Raw genomic sequence first — 6,670 nt, 5'->3', positions numbered from 1 at the left:
CTTCAGACTTTATGTTCTAAATTAAACTAAACAGCCAGGGCCCTACTCAGGCAGAAGCTTTGGGCAATGATTTTTCTTCCAGTTGAGGCAGTGACAGAACAGCTGCCGTCTTCTCTTTGCAGTGCTGCAGAGAAGCAACAAAATGCTACAACTCCCAGAAAGGTGTTAATAGAAATACTGAAAACCAATATAATGGCAGAAAGTGTAAGTGCAGCCACAAAAATAGTATCCCAACTGGACTCAGTTTGACAGGCAAATGAGTATTTTTGTTAGGACTTGTCTGAATCTGAACGTTTTACTGTGTCTTCCAGAGGAGAGGATGAAGTGTGGGCATTTTCTTTCGCAAAGCCTGTTATATTGGATTTTAATTTCTTTAGGGTAGATGTCTGGCAAGTTTCTGCAGTTTGGTGGCATGCATGCAGTCAAGGTGCATGTGCGGAGCGAGTGTTTATGAATTAGACCTTTTTGTTCCCCCCCCCCCCAATTCCTTTTTTTTTTTTTTTTTTTTTTTTTCTGGCCTGATGGTGAGCACTGTAAACAGAGGCATTGAGTGTAGCCTGCCGGAGCTGAGGCCACCCATCTAAGTGAAGATATGGCCATTGAATCTGAGCGAGCGTGAGGATTGGCAAGGCTTTAGTGTCACTGTGTGCTTCACTGGTTTGGTGGATGAATAGAGCTCCACTTTCCTTCCGATCCCACACCATGTATTAACAATTTTAATTCGTACAAGCAAATTGCCAGGAGAGAGCGCAGAAGGTAAAATGACTGCTGCAACAATTGGACATTGCTATATTTAAATTTCCTAGCGTTTCAGAGTGGTTTATTCCTTCGTATGGCTTCAACTTTGGAAAATACAGAGCAGCTGGATTCCTGCAGGTAGCCTGAAATAAGAAAAACTTCAAGACATTCAAACTAAGTGCCACTTGCAAAAGTGTGAAAGTCTTGGAGAATGTTCCTCAGCCAGGAACTTAATCCTAGGAGTTAGGGATTATTTTAAAATGTTTCATTTGTGTCTCAAAACCTGTGAATAATTATAACATTTCAAGAAGTGCTTGGCCAGCTCTCCCTTGTGGTTGAGACCTCAAGGATAATGCTGCTGCTTTTATTTTCCAGGCCAGACTGTGTAACATTCCATGGGTTCATAATGTATTTATCAGTGTAATGATCTGTGCAATAATTTAACAAGTGTAGGTCAAACCTTTGTTGTTTAATCCAGGATACATTTAAAGATACAGTGGTCCTCTTGGAGAACAGCAGTCTACCAAGGTATTTCAGTTCTCACCTTATTTTGGCACTGTTAAATTTCAGTAACCCTTTTAAGAAAGGTTTATCAGCAATCAGCGATTTAAACAGAAATCAAGGAACATTTCGATGTCCATTATTAGAATTTGATTGTAATGGCTTAGTGACCTCTAGTTGTAGAGCCCTCTTTCATTTCATGCCAGCAGAATCTTGGTCAGTATGGAGTACTGTATCTTTAATTTTCCTGATGTGTTTTTTTTGTGAAGTTCACAGGAATGGCAATTTCAGTGAACACTATTCATTGTTCTGTAGAGTGGTACTGGACTTGAATCTCAGTGTCATCTTCTAAAGAGCATTATAATAAAGCAAAGAGATATGGAGCAGAATGGTGTTCAGCCCTTTTTCAGGAGACTTCAGTAAATTTTAAAGCCATGTGCATTAGTATAGCTTATGTGGCCTTTTGAATAAAGTTAGTTCTTAGTGTAGTTAGCATCACGGAGTAAACTCAAAATGGGGTGCTTCGTGATTAAGAAAGTTGGAAAGTATTGTTATGAGTATGAAATTGTCTTGTCGGAGGAGAGTAACTGACATTAACAAGATGACGATATGTCCTGACATGCTGGTGTCAAGCATATTCTTCACTACCAGTAATGAGGGAGAAAGGAAGCTGCCAGTGTTGACAATAGAACCAAAACCAGCTGGTTTATCTTTATACTTCATTGGAGTTTCATAGTCTGACTTTAAATGCTAATTTAAAATTTATTTGATTTAGGAACAGTTTTAAGATAACAGTGGTTGCCTCCTTTACTTAAAGAGAACTATAAAATAGAAATAAAAGTGGTTGCAAATAGATGTACTTGGACCTTTTTATTAGCTTGTCTAAAAATGCGCTGATCACAGGAGAAAAGGTAACTTTTAAAGCAGTTTTTCTTTCCAAGAAGTGAGACTTCTCTGATGAATCCTCCAGCTGGTGGTGATGCTTCACATTCAGATTCCAGTTTCCTTCATTAGCCAAACAGCAAAGTGAGTACTTTGGATGATTCATGACTGCACTAAGCTTTATGTAAATTTAAAATGTCTTTTATTATGTTCTTGGTCAGCAGGACTGAATCCTACCTGCCTTGTAGAAGTAACTATTGATTTTTATTTTAGTTTTTTTTCCCCCCAAAAAAGTGGGCTGGTTAATGGCACTGGTATTTTTCCACTGATTCACATTCTTGCCATAACGTCCTGCATTAAGGGCTGATCTGTGTGTTGGATGCAAAGTTTTCAGCTGGGATTGCTTCAAGGAAAGTGGGATATGCTGGTTCTGGAGGGAGGCTTTTGGCCTTCTGTTCTGACAGCATATGGAGGCCAATGACCTAGAAACGTACAAAGTACCATGGAAAGCAATAGTGCGTATTCTGAATTTCAAGCTGAGCACAATCAGCAATGGCTGATAGAAAAAGTGGAGTCTATAGATCATAAAATATCAGTCACTGACTTGAGGGAGGACAGATCACCATTATGATGTCCAGCTCGCTTCTGCTGGGTAAACGTTCCTTTGTCCCTTCACAAGCTGTCGTCTTTGTGCTCTCATCCCAGTGACATGAGCAAGTTCAGTTTAAGCTGTTTTACCATTATATAGCTGTTCCGTATGCTGTTGTAGCAGATGCAGGCCCAGAAGTGGGTTTCCTGGGGTTCACAGCTCACTGATTTTAAGGAACCAAACATTTGTGCCCTCTGAGGTGGCTGAGAGCAGGCAGTGGGGATGTGTCCTGGTTTCCCTTATCTACCTTTTCCAGTGGGTCTATCAACAGGCGCTCTGCCTTTTGCAACACGCTTTTGGCTCTTGGGAGCTGGCTGACCACCACTACCTTCCCCAAACTCCACGGGCTTAGACCAGTACAGAGGTACCCCAGTACAAAACGGGTGTCAGGCAAGGGTGAAGGCTCTTCACCGCTCCGCTGCTTTGAGGAGGGTTTGCAGGATGCGGCCAATGGCTAAAAGCTGCAGGTCCTGTAAGGAAAGCGAAGCGGAGCTGGGTTGTCCCCTTGGGAAGCTGTAAAACCCAAAGCTCTGACGTATGTGAGGTGCGATCGTTCATCATCTGTTAAGTCACTGATTTGCAAGGAGGCCAAGACACGTTGCCTGGCTCTCGGCTCCAGCTGTTTGTGCTCTGTCAGCAAGAAGCTGCATCTCATTGGTAACGCAGGAAAAGAAAGGCGAGCCGCCCCTGCGGAGCAAGGCGCTGAGGTTTGTTTTCGGTGGGATGAAACTTCACCGATTCCCTCAAATGATGCTCTGCCAATCGCTGAATTACACCACCGCTGCCACAATGGCAATGTTTAAACTGGCTAAAAATGGAAGAGATTAAATAAATACTGACAAGACCTCCTTGGAGAAGCCTACTCGCACTCGCAGTTGCTGAGAACAAGTGGGAGAGCCGGAGTCTCTCTGGCGGGGCTGGTTAGAAGGACTGCCAAGAATACAGCCGCGTTGTGCCTCACCAGGATCGCTGCTCAAGCAGGAAAATCCAGTGCTATCAGCTCTTCGCAGTTTGTAAACCGGTTTTTGTCTTTCCCTATAAGCTCTGCCAAAGCGTGCTCCCTCTGAGAGGCTGTTCGGCTTTGCTGAGGCTGTTGAATTTTACAATAGATAAATCAGCTTCTGCCAGGAAACACAGAAAGGCTGGAGTGTGTCTTTAGAAAAAAAATTTTTCCCCACTTCTGATTGAAGTGCTACTGCTTAATATCAGTAATTCTTCACTGGATTGCTCAAGTTGCCTTAAATATGGCAAAACCCACTTTTATATACATTTTTTTCCCTACTCTGCTGACATGGATGGTTAATACGTGTAAATTGCTGTGCTGGACTATATAGAGGCAGTTGTGATCAAGGTCAAACTAGGGATTTTCTTCTTTCAGAAACCTTTCTGTGCTGTCATTGCATAGAAACTTGTTACAGTTCAAGAGCGAACTGCTATTTTCACTCTGTGTTCACAAATTTCCTACTGACTCCAGCCATCGGCTGTCGCTTTTGGGGTGTGCCTCAGTGCGATACACCGGCCTTGAATTGCAAATTCAGTCTACCGAGATGGGGCTTAACCGTTCAGCTTCAGCTCCCCAGTGTTACTGCAGTACAGGCAAGAACAGAGAGAGTCTGAATCTAAATCCACTTGTGAGTCTCTTCTTGCCCACACCATGGTGTGTCTCAAAGCTGGTTGTAGAACTTGGTGTGGAGCACAGAGCGTATCAGAGAAGTGGAAGGAATACTTCTCGTGTAGCCTGGGCGGCTGGTGGTACCCAGGGTAGTTAAATTAAACCTCTGCAGAACAGGCTTACCTGTCTCCACGTCTGTTAAATGCCTGTCCACACTGTGTCGGTGGTTATGAAGGGCTTTTTTTCACCTGTGAAAGGCCACGCACGCCCTGGGCTCTGCTGGTGGTGCAGTCCAGAAAATCACCTGCCTTTCTTCGTTCGTGACCCATCTCCTTCCAGAGTTTGCAAGGCGTCGGAGGAGAAATGGCTCAGCTGTGCTTGGTCGCCGCTGCCGGTGGAACAGGAGGTGCGGCAAGAAAACTGAAGCAGACATGTTCGGATGAATTATGTCTGAATCTCAGTGCCAGTGGGAAACACTCGTGCTGCGAGTAGTTGCCCAGGACTGGTAAATCTTTCTTGGGCTGTTGACCATTTGCTTGTGTAGTCTTAACAGGAGCTAGGCTCTGCAGGCTGCCTTCCTTGGGCTGGAACTCCTCCGGATCAGTCCCGGTGCAGACCCTCGCTTGTGCTGGTTGTGGGGAAGGACTGGGGCGATGTACGCTCATACGGAAGATGCTACTTTTGGAGCTTGTGGTCAGAGGGCGCTGCGGGGGAAGAGCCTCACTTCTCCTTCCCTCCTCTAGAGGGGATTGTGTCACTGTCCGTGGCCGTTGGAGGACTGTAGCTCCCATGAGGTACGAATAGCTGGATGCAGGGCGAGAAATGTGCTCCTGCTCATGCTTGTCCGCAGCCCCGTCCTCTCCTCCGCCTTTGACTTTCATGCTGCGTTAACCCTACACGATGCAAATTCCTCTCCTCCAACCGCACACACATACTCCTTTGATTTTACTTGCTCCCTCAGGATTTTAGCCGTCCCTTTCTGTGGCTGAGTGCGCCAGGCTGGAGGGAGGCAGTTTCAAGCTCAGGCTGGAATAAATAGCAGGTTCTAGGCTGTTACGTTAACCCCTGTTATCCCGCCCCTTTGCTCTTAAACTGGTGCAACAGCCCTTTCTTTACAACGAGGAAGCAGCAGATTCATGGTCCGGAGCTGGGACACGGCTGTCCGCTCCATCACTCCTGATACATCACAGCATGAGACTGGAGACTTTCCCACTTCTGAAGCTTGAGGGTTTCTTCTCTGGGAGAAATGTGGGTCTAGAATTAGCCACTGCGTGTTGTGTGCAGCATCTGACCCAGGTTGGGGGTTCCCGACCGTGGTGAGAGCTGCGGGTGCAGCTCTGCCGTCTGCCCCTCTCTGGGAGGCTTTTGTGGAGCTGGAGAAGCAGAGGGGCTTCTCGCAGACCCCCAGCGTAGGGACGGCAAAGCCTCAGTGTCCCCGTCAGCGGTCCTCAATGCCCGACTTTGATCTTAAAAAAACACATTGAAGAGCCTCACCCTTTGGGGTGAAGGGAGGGAATTAAACTCATCCGGCTTGCTTCGAAGTCTCACGCCCAAGCACTGGTGCGGGAGCTGAAAGTTAAATGACTATTGAAATCTTTTAATGTTTCTTCTAATAGCTGGTGAGGAATGGGGAAGTGAAGATGACGCAGGTTCCACGTCTTGTTGCATAAGAGTGTTTCTTTTGTTGTTGTTCTTTGTTTGTTTTGGTTTTTTTTTTCCCCAATAAAAACTTTTGTGAGTTCATTATGAAGGTGAGTATTTGGGGGTGTTTTCATTAAAGCTGCAGGTCCTGAAGCAATGAAATTGTGGGAGAAGTTCATTTTTCAGGGGTTTGGGATTGTTTTTTTTTTCGCAAGCTAAAGTTCTATTCTTTGTAGTTTTGGAGAAGTATGACTGGGCTGTAACTGTTTAAAATTTTAATTTGCTATTTTGAAGCCAGACGGTTTATTTTGACTTGCGTTTGATTGCTTGGGGTTAGCAGTCCTTTTCTGTGGAAAAAAAGCAATATATATTTCTCTAACATCCAAATCTATTTTCTGGAACAAAACAAAGGACACTCAATGACATGGGAGCTCCAGCTTAGATTTGTAACTGGCTAATGAGAAATTGCTGAATAACGTGCTCATTTGCTGCCACTAGAAGGTAATAAATCTTCCCAAACTGCTCGGGCTCTAAGAACACGGCCGTCCAGGCTCACTATCAGCTTCCAACCCAGAAACGAAGGAGTCTCTATGGTGCAGCAGGCTTCCCTGGTGCATGGAAATCTCAAGGCTGGCTTTAATGGCTCC

Source organism: Vanellus vanellus (genome assembly GCF_965231255.1).
Source record: "Vanellus vanellus genome assembly, chromosome: 15".
Taxonomy (NCBI): Eukaryota; Metazoa; Chordata; class Aves; order Charadriiformes; family Charadriidae; genus Vanellus; species Vanellus vanellus.
The sequence above is the reverse complement of the archived record's forward strand: the minus strand, read 5'-3'. Positions refer to the sequence as shown.